At 40.3% G+C, this 22,181-nt stretch overlaps 1 pseudogene; it reads right to left on the minus strand.

Annotated features, from left to right (window-relative positions):
* Nucleotides 1-21,651: 21,651 nt before the first annotated feature.
* On the minus strand, nucleotides 21,652-21,832 carry LOC122801488 (annotated as a pseudogene).
* Nucleotides 21,833-22,181: the final 349 nt, after the last annotated feature.

A 22,181-nucleotide genomic window follows, 5' to 3' on the forward strand; every position in this document is an offset into this window, starting at 1 on the left:
TTACAGCAGAGAAACACACAGCACACTATTCAGTGAAACAATTGGGTATCAGAAAAAATAAAATACAGTACTTTTAAAACTGCATGTTTGCAATTAGATGACTAAAATACAGTACTTCAAGTTTGCACTTAACTTCAGCTTCTAATGCAGGTGATTGAAGCCTATCAAGTTTCTCTGAAATTGAGCATAAAATTAATTCTCAAACTTTGTGGCTAGCACTTAAAAGTACAGGGGAAACCTTCTAGCCTAAAAGTTAAATAGATAACAAAGAAGTGAAAAGACCACCACCCCCTCTTACAGCAAAGGGAGACACAGCACACTATTCAGTGAAACAATTAGGTATCAGATAAAATAAAATACAGTACTTTTAATACTGCAAGTTTTCACTTAACCGAAGACTTAAATGCAGTACTGCAAGTTTGCACTTAACCTCAGTTTCTAATGCAGGTGATTGTAGCCAACCAAGTCTCACAGAAATTGAGCATAAAATGAATTCTCAAACTTTGGAGCTAGCACTTAAAAGTACAGAGGAAACCCTCTAAGCTAACAGGTAAATATCAGATAACAAAAAAGTGAGAAGACCACCACCCCCTCTTACAGCATAGAGACATACAACACACTATTCAGTTAAACAATTGGGTATCAGAAAAAAGAAAATACACTACTTTTAAAACTGCAAGTTTGTACTTAACAGAAGACTAAAATACAGAACTGCAAGTTTGCACTTAACTTAAGCTTCTAATGCAGGTGACTGTAGCCAATGAAGTCTCTCAGAAATTGAGTATAAAATGAATTTTCAAACTTTGTGGCTAGCACTTAAAAGTACAGAAGAAGCCCTCTAGGCTAACAGTTAAATATCAAATAACAAAGATGTGAGAAGACCACCATCCCCTCATACAGCAGAGAGACACACAGCACACTATTCAGTGAAACAATAGGTTTCAGAAAAAATAAAATACAGTACTTTTAAAACTGCAAGTTTGCACTTAACAGAAGACTAAAATACAATACTGCAAGCTTGCACTTAACATCAGCTGTTAATGCAGGTGATTGTAGCCAACCAAGTATCTCAGAAATTGGGCATGAAATGAATTCTCAAACTTTGTGGCTAGCACTTAAAAGTACAGAGGAAACCTTCTAGGCTAACAGTTAAATATCAGATAACAAAAAAGTGAGAAGACCACCACCCCCTCTTACAGCAGAGAGACACACAGCACACTATTTAGTGAAACAATTAGGTATCAGAAAAAATACACTACTTTTAAAACTGCAGATTTGCACTTAACAGAAGACTTAAATACAGTACTGCAAGTTTTCACTTAACTTCAGCTTCTAATGCAGGTGATTGTAGTCTACCAAGTCTGTCAGAAATTGAGTATAAAATGAATTCTGAAACTTTGTGGCTGGCACTTAAAAGTACAGAGGACACCCTCTAGGCTAACAGTTAAATATCAGATAACAAAGAAGTGAGAAGCCCACCACCCTCTTTTACAGCAGAGAGACACACAGCACACTATTTAGTGAAACAATTAGGTATCAGAAAAAATAAAATAAAGTACTTTTAAAACTGCAAGTTTGCACTTAACAGAAGACTAAAATGCAGTACTGCAAGTTTGCACTTATTGAATTCATTGAGTAAGCTATCCCTATTTTATTAAAGCTAAATTTAAGCTGCAGGTGTAGTGGTCTTAAAATGCTTTCAGTATATGTGAAGGAGCGACAAGAGGAAATTTACTGATCAAACAAATCTGCTTTCTTTTATCAAATGGAAAATGCTACAGACAACATTTATCTGTGGAGCTTGATGTATATTACTTGTTGATTATTACTGTTGATGTTATTATTTTTGTTTTGTTTTGCATATGTCCTGTGACTGTTGTATTTATTATTATTATTATTATTATTATTATTATTATTATTATTATTACAAGAGTTTTACATTTTGTATTTATTGCTGTTTTGCTTATCCAGGCTAAAACAATATGGCAAAATGTTCTAGCAAATATTAAGGGAAGATAGAGCGCATTATGCTGGAGTGATCAATTAATTTAACAGATGTAATATGTACATGTAATATGCATGGATTAATTAATTACATAATTAATTTAGTTATGTTTTTGTTGACTGCATTATTTCTGCTAGTCCAGCAGCCTGTTTTCCAGGGAGATATCAGGTGGTATACGTAGTGATTAGAGGACATTTTAGGCATTAACTAATTCAGTCTAAAACTTCTCCAGGGACAGACAGGCTGCTCAAAGCTCCCCTCTCTCACAGATGAACAGAGAAACTTCATTCTATCCAAGTAAGGTATGGGCAAACACAGAAACTTGTAACACAGCCCTCCATTCTGCACTAACCTGAAAACTGGACTATACTAGCTTAGAAAGGTGAGAAAACAAGTCTTTTTTTTTCAGAAAATAAAGCAGATACAATCAAAAAAATACTTTAAATGCATAGAAATGGCTATCACACTTGAATGTGTAGCCTACAACAGTTAAACAGGTAATTTAAACACAAAAATGACTGTTAAAGTGAAGGCAGTAAAATAAGTACAACATGTAGCTGAAACAAGCTTTTTAAATCTCAGAAACTCTAAAAACATTGTGTTTTAGGTGGAATTAGCTAAAGGCAACACGGAAATGCAGAAAAATAATACTTAATCACTCCAAAGTCTCTCTGCTGCTGTATAACTATTCCCAGCTTCACAAAGTCTACTCTTCAATTTTTCCCTTGGAACTAGACAAACTTTCAACTTAAGCAGTCAAACCATTCAGTTCTCATCCCAGCACTTCCTCAAAACTCATAGCAAGCACTAATAAACTTTAGCACTAGACCCCCCTATACTGTAGAGAAGGACAAGGCTCTCTATTCGACCTTACCAGCCAATCAGTAAAAAAGCTCACTGTACCTATCCAGGCATGTCCAAAGGGCAATTTCAGGTGTACTATCTGGTACAACTGGTGAATCTGGGCATTTTGATAGCTATCACACTTGAGTGTGCAGCCTACAACAGATAAGCAAGGCTATGGAGTGCATCATCATGGATCTCATTAACAGAGACATTGGGAATGTCCAAACACTGGACTCTACCCAGTTCTGGTTTGTTAAAGGCAGCTCATGCCTCCTAAATCTGGTGGACTTCTTTGAGAGTTACCAAGGCTATAGACAAGGGAAAGGTGGTCCACACAGCTTGCCTAGACCTTGCAAAGGCCTTTCGACACCATTCCCCATTCTGGTATTATAGACAAGCTCATCAGCCTGAACATTAACCCCTACATCATGAGATGGGTTTCCAACTGGCTCATGGACAGAACATGGTAAGAGTTGCAGGAGCTAGGTCTGACTCTAAACCAGTTACAAGTGGCATTCTCCAGCGCTCAGTCCTAGGACACCCCTGTTCGACATATACTTCTCAGAGGTACAGGCAAGCACAGGAGGATTATGGCTGACCAAGTTCGCAGACGACTGCAAACTAGGGGCTATAATTGATTCTCCGGCTGACACAGACATCCTCCAAAAGGGTCTTACTGAGACAGATGCCTGGTGTCAAAACCATGGCCTCAAGCTTAATGCCAAAAAGTGCATAGTAATCCTCTTTGAAAAAAAACAAAGTACCCACAAACTACCACATAGGTGGTAGTCCCCTAAATACGGAAGACATAAAAAGGGATCTTGGGACCCAAGTAGATAGTAATCTCTCCTTTGATAATCACATTGCCAAAGTGGTTAGAAAATCCTTCTATGAGGCCCACCTAATCCCAAAGAGTTTGCATCCAGATCAAAAGAGGTCATTATGCCCTCTATGCACCCCTCATCAGACCCATCATAGAGTACAATGCCCCATTTGGGATATACCTTACAAGACACCTGCAACAGCTGGAAAGACCACATAATTACCTTACCAAGAGGATCACTGGCCTCAAACAGATGCCCTATGCAACTCAACTGAAGAAACCCCTGCTGTACTCGGTTGCATACCGCCTACTCAGAGGTGATCTCGGCCTGACATACAAGGCCATGTCCAACCCAGAATTGATGGACATGCTCCACCTAAAGAAAACCATATCCCCTCGAGCCACACAATCTAGGGATCTAAACCTCACCACAACAATAAATAGGACATGCTGGAGGGATAGATTCCTGTCCCAGAGACTTCCCATGCTCTGGAACAAGATTCCAATCTACATTAGGCAGAGCTCCTTGCTAACACTCTTCAAGTGAAATCTTGATGAGTGGATGGGAAACAGAAAGTTTACCCCAGGGATCACTTCAGTGGCTCTACTGGACAGATGCACAGGGAACTAATCTAAGGGGGTGGTAAAAGCCAACACATTGCGGCTAGGCTTATAAATGCCTATGGGCAGATAGCCTAGTACCTACCTATGAACCTAAAAATACAGTAGAGGAGTAGTCAGAAAAGAATAGTGTTGAGAGAAGTCCTTCTCCCTCTTAATGTGAGTAAATAAAAAAAAAAATCATACCACCTTGGAATGTGGCTAGGTATGTATCAAAATGAAATGTGTAGTTTAGAGGAATATCTAATGAAAGCCTATGGCACTAGGCATGTTTAAAATAGATTTATGTTAATCAGTGCTTTACACAGTACTGTTCTCTTTTAATTACTCATATCATTTACTTATCTTAGATTATAAGAATTCTGGAAAATTGTATTGCAAAAGACACAGTTGGATTATCAAGAATGTGATGCCTGTTGAGTATCCTTATCATAAGATCATAGGAGATTACAAAGCTAATGGCCCTTGGGCCCTTACAAGCCTAGCCAAGAGTTTATCCCCCCCCCAAAAAAAAAAAGAAGAAGAAACCTCAGTCAGCACCTGTTGCCCCTGTCAAAGAGGGACAAAGGTGGAACCCCTGGGACAGATTTATGGTTTCCCATCCACTCATCAATATTGCGTTTGAAGAGGGTCAGTGAGGTACTCTGTTTGACATGCATGGGAAGTTTATTCCAGAGACTGGGTTTATTCCAGAGATGGGGCAGCCTCTGGGATACAAACCTGTCTCTCCAGCAGATTTTGCGTATGTCACATATTAGATTTAGACCTACTGAGCGGGTAATGCGTGAGGAGTTAGACTTATGGATATGGACATCTCCAGTAGGGCAGGGTCTGACATTGCCTTGTAGGCAAGACACAGATCACTTCTGAGCAATCTGTATGATACCGAGTAGTGATAGTGATTTAAGCCTGTCCACATAGGATAGGTGCTGGAGGCCAGGGATTCTCTTTTTAAGGTATTTCTGTGGCCTTTCCTGTTGGTGCAGATGTTTGGAGAGGTGCATGCCAAACGGGACCTCTTCTAATAAGGGAGGAGTACAGAGAGGTAATAGCCTCCTTTTTTCTGGATGCAGTCCATTTACTTATGAGATGAACCAAGTAAAAGGCTTTTCTGATCATCGCCGCCACATGATGGTCGAATGTGAGATTGTTGTAAACCTGAGTACCCAGGTCTGTCACTACAAGCTGTGTGCTTAGGGGGTTGCCTTTGATGTGGTAATCAGTAGGGACCATGTTTTTGCCAAATGGTATGATAATACATTTTTTTGCGTTTAACTTAAGGCCATGACTTTGGCACCAGTCATTTGTAGCTGTGAGACCCTGCTGCAATATGTTAACATAAACTGGGGAGTCAGTGACAGCACCTAACTTCCAGTCATCCACAAACCTGTCAGCCACAGGCCCTTTGTCTTTGCCTGGACCTCTGAGAAGTATATGCCAAACAGTAGGGGTCCCAGGACAGATCCCTGTGGAACACTACTAGTTACAGGTCTGCTGTCAGAGGTGGCAGCACCTAATTTGACCTTGTGGGTCCTATCTGTGAGCCATTTGGCCACCCATCTGACTAGATAAGGATTAATACCAAGTTATGTTAGCTTTCAATGATGCCTGAGTGGTGGACTGTGTCAAATGCCTTGGCCAGGTCAAGGTAAGCTGTATGTACTGACTTTCCCTCATCCAGGGCCTTGGTGACAGTCTCAAAGAAGTCAACTATGTTCAGTAGGCAAGATCAGCCCCTGATGAATCTGAATTGGGTGGGGTTGAGTGCTTGGAGATTGCCTATGTCCTTGTTTATGAGATCCATAATAATATGCTCCATGACTTTACAGATCAGACTTGTCAACCTGATGGGGCAATAGTTTCCAGGGTCAGTAGTGGCACCACCTTTGTGGAAAGGGTTGACAATGGCAGTTCTCCACTCTGCTGGAATGAAGCCTGTAGTTAGGCTGTGGTTGAATAGGTTGCTCAATGGCAAAGCTAGTTCTTGCTGGAGATGGTAGAGACTACAGCCTGGGATACTATCAGGTCCCATGAAAGCTGTGTTCTTTGGGTTAGATAGGGCCTTTAACATTTGATCTACAGAGATGCGAGGTGTGGGACAAGTATCACAGATGTCGGCTGAGCCTTTGGGGGGGCGATAAGAGGGTGAAGTTTGCGCTGAACCTATCAGCCAGCAGGTTGGCTAAGTCAGCAGGATCAGAGTAAGTGGTACCATTAAGTACTAGTTCAGAACAAACGTGGGCTCTGCTATGGTGGTTCCTAACATAACTGAAGAAAGACTTGTGGTTTTCCTTTGTTTTGGAGTCTAGTTTCAACTCATAATTGGCTTTGGAGTTTTTCACTAGTGATCTAATTTGCTTGTTGAGGCAGAGGAGGGAGTTTTTACGATTTGGAATTTGTTCCTTTTTACTCTTGGACAACAGTTTCTTCCTTTTGTTGTAAAGCCTGTTGATATAGGATGTCCACCAGACAGGCTTGTGTTTCCTCGAGGAGCAGATTTTAGTTCTGTTGGGTATGGCTGAGTCCATGCAGTTGTACAGGTGCTTATATACTGCACTGTCGTACTGTTCAGCATAGTTGTCTGCATCATCTGAGGGGGCAGTGGTGCGAAGCTGCTGATACCCTCCCTTACGAGGTTGTAGTCAGCTTTTGAGAAGTTTTTTAGCCTGGTTTCAGCTGGGGAGGGGTTGGGTGGGATAGAAACTTCGAATGAGACAGACTGATGATCTGATCTTACCAGGGGAAGAACATACAATAGGAGTGGTGCAGCAATCACCCATGTTGGTGAGAACCAAGTACAGTATGTTATCTCCCCTTGTGGGAGATAAGACCAGCTGATCTAGCGCATTAGAATTGATGAAGTTAAGGAATCGTTTGCTAGGAAATAAGGACCGAGTAGGTGTGTTTACGTTTAGGACTTGCCATTTAATAGGAAAGATATAGCACTAAGTATTGGTGGTTATTATGTTTAATGTTTTATTGTTTATAGTGAACTCGACTTCATCAGAAGCCTTTAAAGAATCTCACTGCACTAGTCTTGCCATAAACCTTTGCAACCCCTCAAAATAAAGTGCTTTGTATTTTGAATTATTTAAGGGTTCCTAAAGTTCTTGTATCAACTTGCAGCTTACTCTATGTATTATAAGGTAAGGAATTAATTGCAAAAATGACTTGGTATTGGGATTTCTGTTTCCTTTCAAATTTTTACTGCTTTTTGTGGAATAAGACAACAATAATAATACTCAGTCTTAAATCTGATCATAGTTCCAAGCAAGAGGATTATTACATTTTTAGACATGACAGTCCACAGGACTGTCATGAGACTAAAAAACATTTCCTTACCACTTTGTTTGTGTTAATGTCAATTCTCAGATAACTATCTAGCAGAGCTCTCTGATCTTTAAATTGTAAGCAAACTATTATGAATTATAACTGCATACGAATTACATGGTTTGGTGGCCCTAACTATATCCTATTACACTTTTTTGAGCTTCCGCGGTGGTACGGCGGTAGTGTTGTTACCTCACAATAAGAGGTTCTCCCGTTCGATTCTCGGCTTGGCTTGGGAGTGCCTTCTGTGTGGAGTCTGCATGTCCTCCCTGTGGTTAGGTAGCGTTCGAAAGACATGCGTGCGTAAATAGGCATGCCTTTGTTGAAGGTTGGGTGTCGAGCTGGCACCTCAGTGTTTTATAAAAATCTACTGCCAATCATTAGCGGACCGAAGTTCCGCTGTGGTGACCCCTTACTGGGAAAAGCCAAAAGACAAACAACAACACTTTTTTACTATTAAAACTAATATTATTTGTGTCTACATTTGCACATTATCTAAACTGTCTTTCAGTTGAACCCGATTAGCAATAAGTGGCCCTCTTGGCATCATTTGTAAATATTTGCATCCATATATGTTCAGTTACATGTGTTACAATGAACACCAAGGCACACCTCTACATATATAAAACAGGTTACAAGTTTTTTGCATGGTCTTAATAGAAGATCATTGAACAATGAAAAATCCATCTCAGAATCTATGGATTTATTTCAGAAGTTTGCAAAGTTATTTCATTGTATGATAAGGAATACAATCAAAAGCCTTGATTGGGCAATTGGGCATACAATATCCAGACACACATATATATATATATATATATATATATATATATATATATATATATATATATATATATATATATATATATATATCTATATAAGACAAAATAATAATTTCTTCAGGGATGGGTAGGTATGGTGTTAAGGAGAGGAATGCAGAAGGTCAGATGATTGTGGATTTTGCGAAAAGGATGGACATGGCTGTGGTGAATACATATTTTAAGAAGAGGGGGGAGAAAAGGGTGACATACAACAGTGGAGGAAGACGCACACAGGTAGATTATATCCTATGTAGGAGGGCCAGTCTGAGGGAGATTGGAGACTGTAAAGTGGTGACTGGGGAAAGTGTAGTTAAGCAGCATAAATGGTGGTCTGCAGGATGATGTTGGTGATCAAGAAGTGGAGGAGTGTGAAAGCAGTGCCAAGGATTAAATGGTGGAAGTTAAAAAAGGGTGATTGTGAGGTGGAGTTCAGGGAAGAGTTAAGACAGGCACTGGGAGGCAATGAAGAGTTACCGAATAGCTGGGTAACTACAGCAGAGCTAGTAAGGGAGACTGCTAGGAAGGTGCTTGGTGTGACATCTGGACAGAGGAAGGAGGACAAGGAGACATGGTGGTGGAATGAGGAAGTACAGGAGAGGATACAGAGGAAGAGGCTGGTGAAGAAGTGGGATTGTCAAAGAGATGAAGAAAGTAGACATGAATATAAGGAGATGAGGCGTATGGCAAAGAGAGAGGTGGCAAAGGCTAAGGATAAGGCATATAGAGAGTTGTATGAGAGATTGGACACTAAAGAGGGAGAAAAGGACCTGTACCGATTGGCTAGACAGAGGGACAGAGCTGGGAAAGATGTGCAGCAGGTAAGGGTGATAAAGGACAGTGAGGGAAACATACTCACAAATGAGGAGAGTGTGTTGAGTAGATGGAAAGAGTACTTCAAAGGGCTGATGAATGAAGAGAATGAGAGAGAGAGAAGGTTGGATGATGTGGGGATAGTGAATCAGGAAGTGAAGCAGATTAGCAAGGAGGAAGTAAGGACAGCTATGAAGAGGATGAAGAATGGAAAGGCTGTTGGCCCAGATGACATACCAGTGGAAGCATGGAGGTGCTTAGGAGAAATGGCAGTGGAATGTTTAACCAGATTGTTTAATGAAATTTTGGAAAGTCAGAGGATGCCTGAGGAGTGGAGAAAAAGTGTTTTGGTACCTATCTTTAAGAATAAGGGTGATGTGCAGAGCTGCAGTAACTACAGAGGGATAAAATTGATCAGTCACAGCTTGAAGTTATGGGAAAGAGTAGTGCAAGCTAGGTTAAGAAGGGAGGTGATGATTAGTGATCAGCAGTATGGTTTCATGCCAGGAAAGAGCACTAGAGATGCAATATTTGCTCTGAGAGTGTTGTTGGATTAATACAGAGAAGGTCAGAAGGAGTTGCATTGTGTCTGTGGACTTAGAGAAAGCATATGACAGGGTGCCTAGAGAGGAGTTGTGGTATTGTATGAGGAAGTCGGGAGTGGCAGAGAAGTATGTAAGAGTGGTACAGGATATGTACAAGGGTAGTGTGACATTGGTGAGGACTGCGGTGGGAGTAACAGATACGTTTAAGGTGGAGGTGGGATTACATCAAGGATCAGCTCTGAGCCCTTTCTTATTTGCAGTGGTGATAGACAGGTTGACAAATGAGATTAGACAGGAGTCCCCATGGACTATGATGTTTGCAGATGACATTGTGATATGTAGTGAGAGTAGGGACCAGGTTGTGGAGACCCTGGAGAGGTGGAGATATGCTTTAGAGAGGAGAGGAGAGGAATGAAGGTCAGCAGGGCTAAAACAGAATATATGTGTGTAAATGAGGGGGAGGGTAGAGGAATGGTGAGGATGCAGGGAGTAGAGATGGTAAAGGTGGATGAGTTTAAGTACTTGGGATCAACAGTTCAGAGTAATGGTGAGTGTGGAAGAGAGGTGAAGAAGAGAGTACAGGCAGGGTGGAATGGGTGGAGAAGAGTGTCAGGAGTGATTTGTGACAGACGGGTACCAATAAGAGTGAAAGGGAAGGTCTACAAGAGGGTAGTGAGACCAGCTATGTTATATGGGTTGGAGACGGTAGCATTGTTGAAAAGGCAGGAGTCAGAGCTGGATATGGCAGAGTTAAAGATGTTAAGATTTGCACTGGGTGTGACTAGGATGGACAGGATTAGGAATCAGTATATTAGAGGGTCAGCTCAGGTTGGACAGTTTGGAGACAAAGCAAGAGAGGTGAGATTGTGTTGGTTTGGACATGTGCTGAGGAGGGATACTGGGTATATTGGGAAAAGGCTGCTAAGGATGGAGCTGCCAGGTAAGAGGAAAAGAGGAAGGCCTAAGATGAGGTTTATGGATGTGGTGAGAGAGGACATGCAGGCGGTTGGTGTGAAAGAGCATGATGCAGAGGACAGGAAGAAATGGAAACAGATGATCCGCTGTGGAGACCCCTAACGGGAACAGCCGAAAGATGATGAATAATTTCTTCAGTGCTACATTAATATTGAATTTTGAATGCAAAAAGATCTCAGCAACTTTTCAAAAATTTTCACAAAAAGTAAGAATAAATTTTATCAAGATTATATACTTTGACACATGGAACTGCACCATAGTACCTATACAAAATCATGTCCATCATTACAATTTAAGATGGAATACAAAATATGTACAATTTAACTATTCATAAATTTACAATGGGGTTATAATGTATGACTATGCTAGGTTAGGAAGCTGGGAATTATTAAGTACTTATAAAGTACTAATAAAGGGTGGCAAGAACTTTTATGTGTATCTACTTAAAGGTATAAATGACTAGTCCTATAAACATAGGTTCATTAGTGCATACTAGGCTAACGACCACTGAAGCCTTTATAAACCTAGCCATGCAACCAAAATGCATCCCATGAGTTTTTGTGCCACAGAGGTTATTTTATGGAGTCTATCTTAGTCAGAGACATAGGTGTTAGACTAGGGGTGAATTTCTGATTTCCCATCCACTGGTCCAGGTTGCATTTAAATAAAGGTAAGGAAGGGCCTTCCTTCATATGGATGGGAGGCCTATCCAGAAAATGGGATTTTCTGAAATATATGTACCTGTACCTCCAGCATGTCCTATTTAACTCACAGGCATAGTTTAAATCCTTATATCTAATAGTTCTGGTGTTGTTCTTTTTGCAGACATGCAAACGGTTCATCAGAGTGGTATCCAAATATGTGGTTTATGTCAGGCATAAATTGCCTGTCAGCAGTCTATAGGAAGCAGAGTATAATGATAGGGCTTTGAGGAAATCTGCATTGGACATTGTGTTTACTCCCCATATTCTTTCTGTGAGTAACCTCTGTGGAAATTCCAGTTGTTGCATGTACCTTGTCAGGTACATACAGAAAGGAATGTTATACAAAATGATGGGACTGATGATGGCTAATACAGTGACATGATGACTTCCCTGGACCTAGATGCTGTGCCTGTGAGATGGAATGATTTTCTTACAATCACATGTTGGTTGAAAGCCATGTTACTATGTACATGATTTGCTAAATTCCTGACTACTGTGTTAACTTTTAGGGATGTTTTATCTATGAGGTAGTTTTCCTGGGTGGCTGACTTCCCAAAAGTGCTATTATGCATTTCCTGGCATTCAGTTTTAAGCTGTGGCTTTGGTGACAGTCATTTATCTGTGTTAGACCTTTCTGGAAGATGCTAGTATCTTTGGGGGTATCTATGATTCCTCCTAGCTTGCAATCATCTGCAAACCTGGTGAGCCAGAGGCCCTTAACATTGGCCTTGACTTATGAAAAATAAATGCCAAAGAGGAGCGGAACCAGCAGTGAGTCCTGGGGGATGCAACTACTGACTGGCCTCTTTGTGGAGTCCTGGCTTTCTGGGTCCTATCTGTGAGCTAGCTGTCTGTCGGGTCTATATTAGAACATCGAATATTTAACAGTTTGAATCACTAAAGGTGAACCTTTTGTGATCGAACTGTTAAAACATCGAATGTTCAGGAAAAAAAATAAAAACAACAAAAAAAAAAAACTAAACGGTGTAGGCAGGGGGGCAAGCCCCCCTGCCCCCCCACACCCCCCCTACTTAAATACACCAACTCAAACGGAAATCTCCCCTTGCAGAGATTTCCATTTACTTGTTCGATGTTCTGCAGTTTCACTATTCTCGTGTCGACGATGTCAGATTCGACATTGTCGGCCTTTGAGAATTTAATATAGACCCCTGTCTGTCTAGTGAGTTGCATAGGGGTTTATGCCTAATTCCATGAGTTTGTTTACAATGCCCGAGTGGGATAACATATCAAATGCTCTAGTTAGGTCAAGGTGGGCAGTAAGCACCATTTTGCTTCTATCCATTTCCTTAGTGGCCTTCTCAAAGAAGTCCACCAGGTTTAATAGGCAGGTAGGAGTGGGTCCAGTATCTTAAGGTTTCCAATGTCATTGTTAATCGTGTTAATGATAATTCTTTTCATTGTTTTGCATATGAGTTTAGTCAGACAATGGGTCTGTAGTTTGCGGGATCCATTGATAGTCCACCATTATGCAAGAGGATGATTGCAGCAGCCTTCCATTCACATAGTGCAAAGACAGTGCAGAGGTCATGGTTGAATAGTGGCAGAAGTGTCTCTAATAGTTCATATTTCAAGTTATTTAGAAGGCATCTTGGGATATAATTGAGGCCCATCAAAGCTGTATTCTTGGTCTTAGAGAGAACATCTAAGATCTGCTCCCTACTGATAGAGTAATTCTGTTAGATGGTATTTCCTGGGTGACAGCTGGAGTGAGAGAGTGGTAATTTGTCACCCATAAAATTTGATATATCTTCTGGTGCTCTGGTCATGGCTGTATTCACCAATAGTTTGGCACACTGCTGTGTGCTGCCTTTAATGTTTTGGAGAAAGTTAAAGAAGGCCTTATGGTTGTCATTGCCTGAAAAAAGTTCTATGGGAGTACAATGTGTTTTAGCCAATATTCAAAAGCCTGCAGGGGACAGGTTTAGACAATCTTTGGCAAGGCAATGTAGTTTGTTAACCATGTTATCCCATACTGACATATATTGTATCCCCTTAGAATGACACCAGAAACTATGCCAGTTATTAAAGTCAGTCATTTTTGGTTCATATTGTGGCATCATCCATGGTGAAGGTAGAATGCTGCTTAGTGCTAGGCACATACTAGCCTGTGACACATCAAAAGCTCTATGATGTATCTCTTCATATGGTCCAAAACCAATCAAAGTCTGCTGGAGGAAATGGGAAGAAACCGAGAAGCTGTAAACAAGAAAGTTAATGTTTTAAACACTAGACATAACTTCTTTAATGCCCTGGGTGCTGACTTGTCTAAACATGGGCTAAACTCTTGGCTAGGCTTATAAGGCCCTCAGGCCCAATAGCCTAGTAATCTCCTATGATCCTATGATGATATTAAAAATAATAGGATCATAGGATCATAGGAGATTACTAGGCTAATGGACCTGGGGCTCTTACAAGCCTAGCCAAGGGTGTATCCCCAGAAAAAAAGTCTCAGTCAGCACCTGTCACCCCTGCCAATGAGGGAAAAAGCCCCTGCCAAAGAGGGACGAAGGTGGAAACCCTGGGACAAACTTGTGGTTTCCCATCCACTCATCAAGGTTGCTCTTGAAGAGGGTCAGCAAGGTACAAAGCTGTCTCTCCATCAGGTTTTGCTGATGTTGCATACTAGATTTAGGTCTATCGAATAAGTAATGAACAAGTAGTTAAACTTATGGATATGGAGCATCTCTAGTAGGGCACGGTCTGATATTGCTTTGTAGGCGAGTCACAGATCACCTCTGAGCAATCTGTATAATACCGAGTAGAGTGATAGTGATTTGAGTCTGTCCACATAGGACAGGTGTTGGAGGCCATGGATTCTCTTTGTGAGGTATTTCTGTGGCCTTTACAGTTGGTGCAGGTGTTCAGAGAGGTACATACCAAACAGGACATTATACTCAATTACAGGTCTAAAAAGGGAGGAGTACAGAGAGTTAATAACCTCTTTTTTTCTGGATGCAATCCCTTTACTTATGAGATGAACCAAGTAAAAGGCTTTTCTGACCACCGCCACCATGTGATGGTCGAATGTGAGATTGTTGTCAACCTAAGTACCCAAGTTTCTCACCACAGGTTGTGTGCTTAGGGGGGTTGCCGTTGATGTGATAATCAGTAGAGGCCATGTTTTTGCTGAATGATAAGATAATACATTTTTTTGTGTTTAACTTAAGGCCATGACTTTGGCAGCAGTTATTTGTAGCTATGAGACCCTCTTGCAGTATGTTAACATCATTTGGGGAGTCAATGACAGCACCAAACTTAAGTCATCCACAAATTTGGTCAGCCACAGGCCCTTTGTCTTTGCCTGGATCTCTGAGAAGTAAATGCCAAACAGTAGAGGACCCAGGACAGATCCCTGGGGAACACCGTTAGTGACAGGTCTGTTTCCAGAGGTGGCAGCACTTATTTTGACCTTGTGGGCCCTATCTGTGAGCCAGTTGGCCACCCATTTGATGAGATAGGAATTAACACCAAGTTGTGTTAACTTTTCGATGATGCCCGAGTGGGGGATTGTGTCAAAGGTCTTGGCCAGGTCAAGGTAAGCTGTATGTACTGACTTTCCCTCATCCAGGGCCTTAGTGACAGTCTCAAAGAAGTTAACTAGGTTCAGTAGGGAAGATCAGCCCCTGACAAAGCTGAACTGAGTGGGGATGAGTGCTTGGAGATTGCCTATGTCCTTTTTTATGAGAACCATAATAATATGCCCCATGGCTTTACAGATTAGACTTGTCAAGCTAATGGGGTGATAGTTTCCCAGGTCAGTAGTGGCACCACCTTTGTGCAAGGGGATGACAATGGCAGTTCTCCACTCTGCTGGAATGAAGCCAGTAATTAGGCTGTGGTTGAATAGGGTGCTCAGTGGCAAAGCTAGTTCTTGCTGAAGATGGTGCAGAATACAGCCTGGGATACTATCAGGTCCCATGGAAGCTATGCTCTTTGCCTTAGACAGGGCCTTTAACACTTGATCTATGGAGATTTGAGGTGTGGGACAAGTATCAGGGATGCCGCCTTGGCCTTTGGGGGGTGATAAGGGGGTGATGTTTGCGCTGAACTTATAAGCTAGCAGGTTGACTAAGTCAGCAGCATCAGTTTAAGTGGTACCATTAAGTACTAGCTCAAAACAAGCTTTGCCTTTGCCATAGAGGTTTCTAACATAACTGAAGAAGCACTTGTGTTTTCCCTTTGTTTCAGAGGCTAGTTTCAACTCATAATTGGCTTTGGAGGTTTTCAGTAGTGATCTAATTTGCTTGCTGAGGCGGAGGAGGGAGTTTTTCTAATTTGGAATTTGTTCCTTTTTACCCTTGTACAACAGTTTCTTCCTTTTGTTGTAAAGGCTGTTGATAGAGGATGTCCACCAGACAGGTTTGTGTTTCCTTGAGGAGCAGGTTTTAGTTCTGTTGGGTATGGCTGAGTCCATGCTTGTATACTGCACTGATGTACTGTTCAGCATAGTTGTCTGCATCATCTGAGGGGGCAGTGGTGTGAAGTTGCTGATGCCCTCCCTTATGAGGTTGTAGTCAGATTTTGAGAATTTTTGTAGCCTGGTTATGGCTGGGGAAGGGTTGGGTGGGATAGAAACTTCGAATGAGATTGACCAATGATCTGATTTCACCAGGGAAGAACATACTATGGGAGTGGTGCAGCAGTCACCCATGCTGTTGAGAACCAAGTCCAGTATGTTATCTCCCCTTGTGGGTGATGAGACCAGCTGGTCTAGTGCATTAGAGCTGATGAAGTCAAGGAATCATTGTGTAAGTGCATTAGTGCAGGAATAGTTCACCCAGTCTATGGTGGGGTAGTTGAAGTCACCAAGGATGAGGGTGTTAGAGGGTACATTTAAATAAAAGAAACACTCAAAGATAAATCCACAAATAACACAAAAGTCCTTCATGATAGGGAAACACACAAAAAATAAATTGTAATATCCTTTATTACAGCTTCTGGTACCTCGGCCTTTCACCTTCAAGGAATAATTACATCAATGAACTCACTTCCTTTTATACATCAAGTATTCCATTTAAACAATAACTTAACCACTTAATTAAATAATTCATCAAATAAATGGCATCATTGCAAAATGTGTAAAAACATCGTAAATGGAACTTCATTACAACTTGTCTTTTATGTAAAAAAACACATTAATACAAATACATTAATACATTCCACCGATATCTACCTCAAAATGGATTTTTAAAAAATATATATATCCATCAATATTACTATAATTGCACTTAAAGGGTAATATTACTATCCATATTCATACCATTAGGAAACAATGTGTGAAAATTAATAATCATCCTACATTCAAGTTTGTTTAGATCCCTTTTAAAATTACCATTGTTAGCTGATGGGCATGCCAAAACACTAAAATATAAACCGCTGGATGATCCTTCATGTTTAGACAAAAAATGAGCAGCTACCAGATTTTCAAATTTATTTCTCGTAATGTCACCTAGATGTTCCAAAACTCGTACCTTAACCCTTCTGGTAGTTTGGCCAATATGCCAACAGGTATTACTAGATCCACAACCATCACAAAATACTCATTTAGCATCATAAACTGCCTTTCAAAATCTCCCACATATATAACAGCATATGAAGGAACAAAGGCTGACCCCATTGCCGTGCCTTTCCTTTGTAAGAAAAACTAATGTTTCCACTTAAAATTATTATGAGTTAAACAGAATTCTAAAAGAACCAACAAAAAAGATGACCGAGGTCCTTCTCCCAACATTCTGGCTACAGCTTCCATGCCCCATCTCTTATCAATATTAGAATATAAAGCATTCACATCCACTGTAGCCCAGAAATAATCCTGTTTCCAATCTAAGTTACACAAATCCATGCAAACTTCATTGGCATTCTTAACATGTGAGGGAATCATAGTTAAGTATTTCTTCAAATGTAAATCCAAAAAGAGGTTAACATGCTCCAAAAAAGAACCTATCCCAAACATGATGGGCCTCCTCGAAGGGTCTACAAGAGTTTTATGAATTTTAGGGATGGCATATATAAAAGGATCTTTAGGTTCTTTAACCATAAATTTCCTAATGTCCTTTGGTTTCAGAAAACCAAGCCTTTACCCATGTTCCAAAATCTCACATAATTCCTGAGAAAACATTTTAATAGGGTTATTGGGTAGCTTACTATAGTACATTTCTTCAAGCAAAATCTTCTGTACCATTTCATCATACTATATCCTGTCTATTACTACCCAATTACCTCCTTTATCAGCAGATTTAAAAACCACTTTATCCAAATTGGAGCATAACCCCTGTAACGCCACCCATTCATCTTTACTGATATTGTATGACTTAAAGTTCTTTAAAAAGGCACAGAATTCACATTCAACTTTTTTACAAACAGTATTTTCAAAAACATTAAATGTAGTACAATGCTTTGGAGGCATAAACATACTATCAGAGGGAAAATAAGGCAACTCCAATAAACCATAACCCATGACAACCCCCCCCCCATGGTATTACTAGATTCAGAAAAATTATCAATACATCCTTCATTATTGAACATATCCTCACATTCAGTGCACTCAAAATACGCATCAGTTTCATGAATGCTTAAATTCAAAAGGTCATCATCTTCATCACCAAGCTCATTACACATTTTACTCCTTTCAAAACATTGCTTGTCATTAAAAAAATACTTTTAAGTTCAATTTCTGACAGAATCTTTTGACATCCAGAATAATATCAGCCAGAGAAGAAATTCTAGCAAGAACAAACTTTGCACCACGCAAAAATGCCTTTTCAGCCAGTGCAGATATAGTCAAACCAGATAAATTAACAATTTTAAGTCCCTGATTAAGAGTCCCATCACAGTCAGAGTTCACAAAGTCCCCAAAATACACACTATTAGTTTGCGATTCAGTTACACAGTTTATTAAGGTTGTGGAAGGTCTTACTTCTAGTTGTTGTCATTGAAACTCTACTTCCTCCGTGGTCTCTTGGGCCACTCCTGCGATTGCTGAATGGGTTGCTGACTTTTTGAAGCATTTTTTGAACTTCCACAGGATCCTCTGAACTGCTATCTTCAAAAGAAACACTTTTCTGGCTTGTGCTGGCATCTCCAGATGAAACAGATGACTCACGAGAGCCCTTCACTGTATTCTTGCTTCCTTTTGGTTCAAATGAGTGACCCTTACGTTGCCAGGAATATACCACAAAATCCCCGGTATCTCTAAGAAGTTTCTTTCTTTTATGCTCCACCGCACTCCCCTCTACTTTCTGCACATTTAAATTGATTTCATCAAATTGCTTTTGGTATTTTTGCGAAGGCACTTCAGAAATCAATTTATTCTGTAGCTCTATAATCTCACCCCGCAATTTCTCACGGTTTCACCTGTTCGTCTTGATGAAGATTCATAACCATGTCAACGTTCATTCGAGTGAAGCCTGCCTCCACTCAGCGAGTAAATCAGCTTCTTCTTCTGAAAATTCATCAGCTGGCAAACGATCGATTCATAGGCCCCTAGGAGTAATATTCAGAAACACATATTTTTTCAAGAAGTTTCAAGTCATAAAAGACTGTTACTTCTTTAGCTATCAGTCTCTTTAGTTGAAAAAAACATCAATCTGTCCACATTCAGCTCCAGACGCCCAAGGATCCATCCTGGCCACTCTCTGCTCATGTTCACGAATAACATCAGCAAACAAAAGGCCAACAGAAGTACACGATGGTTCATTGGTTCCCATATTCGTGACAGGTGTACCATTAAATAGTACAAACACTCAAAGATAAATCCACAAGAAACACAAAAAAGAAATTGTAATATCCTTTATTACAGCTTCTGGTACCTCGGCCTTTCACCTTCAAGGAATAATTACATCAATGAAATAACTTCCTTTTATACATCAAGTACCCCATTTAAACAATCACTTAACCACTTTAATTAATCAAATAAATATCATCATTGCAAAATGTGTACAAACATCTTAAAGGGAACTTCATTACAACTTGTCTTTTATGTAAAAAACACATTAATACAAATACATTAATACATTCCCCCAATATCTACCCCAAAATGGATTTTTTTTTTAAATATATCCATCAGTATTACTATAATTACACTTAAAGGGTAATATTACTATCCATATTCATACCATTAGAAAACAATGTGTGAAAATTAATAATCATCCTACATTCAAGTTTGTTTAGAGCCCTTTTAAAATTACCATTGTTAGCTGATGGTCATGCCAAAACACTAAAAAACAAACTGCTGGATGATTCTTCATGTTCAGACAAAAAATGAGCAGCTACCGGACTTTCAAATTTCAAAATTTCAAAATTCATTGCAAAGGACTTTTGTGTTTCTTGTTAGTGGGTACCTTGATGGAGTCAAGTAGATCTAGGTAAGAGGAGTGGGTGTACTGAGACATGGAGCAGGGTCTATAGATGGCTATAACTTGGATGAGTGTCTTACCAACTGTCAGTTGTACCTGAAGTAATTCCAGTACATCATGATGGTAAACTAGTCTGGAGGTGTGTCTTTTCTTAATGAAGATAGAGACACCACCACCATTAGTCTTTCCAACCTCATTTTGGGGTCAGAAAGTGTGGAATGAGGTATAGCCTGGTAAGACAGGGATGATCTCCGCAGCCCTGAACCAAGTTTCCATGACTGCACAGACATCTGCATCTTCCAGTGTGAGGAGAGCTTCCATTGAGTGCATTTTCAGATTAAGGTTCCTAACATTGAACATCATGACCTTCAATTTGCTTTTTGACAGATCTTTTATGTTGGAAGATTTGTGTTTGGGACATAGCCTAAAAAAGGCACAATGGAGGAGGCAAGAGCCTCTGCCAAGATCCGTTACCCCAGGAGTGACAGGTGGAGGCCATCTCTGGCAAAGCATCGAGGCCTGTCAACCATGTCATCCCAAGCAGGCAGATACTGGATCCCCTTGGAAAGACACCAGAAACTAATCCAATTGTTGAAGTCAATCATTTTTTGTTGGTATTGTGGTATCATTCTTGGTGAATGTAAGTTGCTGCTTAGGGCTAGGGTCATACCTGCCTGGAGAACATACTCCAAGAGCTCAATCATGTGTCTCTTTATATAGTCAAGGGAGGTACATCTCAAGTCATTCACACTAACATGGACAGTGACAGAGTCATACTTGTACCAGTTGTGGAGAGACCTCAGTGCATGCATGATATGGTAGATTCTAGCACCTGACAAACAGCTGGCCATGACCTTCTGCCTGTTGAGCCTGGTAAGGGGGACATCAGTGTGTCTCACTATTGAGATGCCAATGACTAGTATGTTTGGTTTATTGTTATGCCTAATGGGCTGTGTTTGTGAGACACTGGTGTGTTGACTACTGTGTGTGATGTGATTGGTGTTGTGTGTGGAATGTTTGTGAGTGTGCTTTGGGGGTCTCTGTTGTTTAGGTAAGTTTTTGTTGAGGACCCCTGCGTAAGTGTGTGTGTGTGTGTGTGTGTGTGTGTGTGTGTGTGTGTGTGTGTCTGTGTGTGTGACTCTGTGATGTGGGTGGTATGGTGTTTGTGCTGGCAATCTCCTCTTTGCCAGGAGTACTGATTGTGATGTGAGAGAGCATGGATTCAGCTTACTGATGTAGATGCATCTCTCAGAAGTAGAAGAATTATATACTAGGAGAAGGGGACTGTCCGTGAACATGAGGCAGTTGCTACGCTGTCTCAGTAAGCCCATGTTGACCAGGCTTGAAGGGGAAACTGATGGGAATTGTCCAGACACAGTGCTCTGAATACTTGGTGGACTTATGGAGAGCGAGGTTTAATAACATTTTTGTCTAACACTCCAGACTTCTTTAGAACTATTGTGCCAGCACCAAACCTTAATTAAATACTTTCCACAGTAATTAAATATGTAAATAATTAATTGATAAACCAATCGAAAAAATCACTCAATGAAAAACCAATAAATAAAAACATTAACCTCACACCTGTGATGTAAAATAAATGAAAGAAATACATAGATTGTATTATAAAAAAGGAGAAAACAGTCACATGGAACAGGCTCCTCATCCATGTAAAGCAGATTTCCTCCAAAACCCAATTCAAGTGTTACTTGGACAATTGTATTGGGAACAAGAAATTCATCCCTGGTTTGGCACCTTTGTCTCTAATGGACACAGGTAGCCTATGAATGGTTCGGCTCCCAGGTCCCTGCTTCTAAATGTTTCATTTCCACCACCACCCCACTACCATAAATTATGCAGTTGAGTTTCCCACATTTGGGGAAATCACAGGGGTCAACCCAAATGAAATATGCAATGGAAGAGCCTTGCCCTGAGGAAACCACCTTCTTGATCGTGGTATTCCCACTGCCAGGTAGGTATGGCATTTTCACCACCACCTTCAAACAAATACTGAAAAATCATCTCAACTCTTCCTGGCTATGTACCTGCTCTATAACCAAACCTCCTCCTTCTCCTTCTATGATAACCAAACTCCTGTGCTTTTTGCTACTGCTGACTGATGATATTTTTCTCCATGATTATTATTTTTTATCAGTCGTTGATACTGGTACAATAATGCTGATTAATATATCTCTGTTTATACCTCTCTGATTGAATTCATCTAGCAACCAACAAAATATTTGGTTTTATGTATATATTTTGTATATATTACTGTAATCACTATCTGTAACACTGTATCTACTTTTGTACCAATTAATGTTTAATATTG

The sequence above is a fragment of the Protopterus annectens genome, chromosome 4.part1 (genome assembly GCF_019279795.1).
Source record: "Protopterus annectens isolate FY-2018-M chromosome 4.part1, PAN1.0, whole genome shotgun sequence".
Lineage (NCBI taxonomy): Eukaryota > Metazoa > Chordata > Ceratodontiformes > Protopteridae > Protopterus > Protopterus annectens.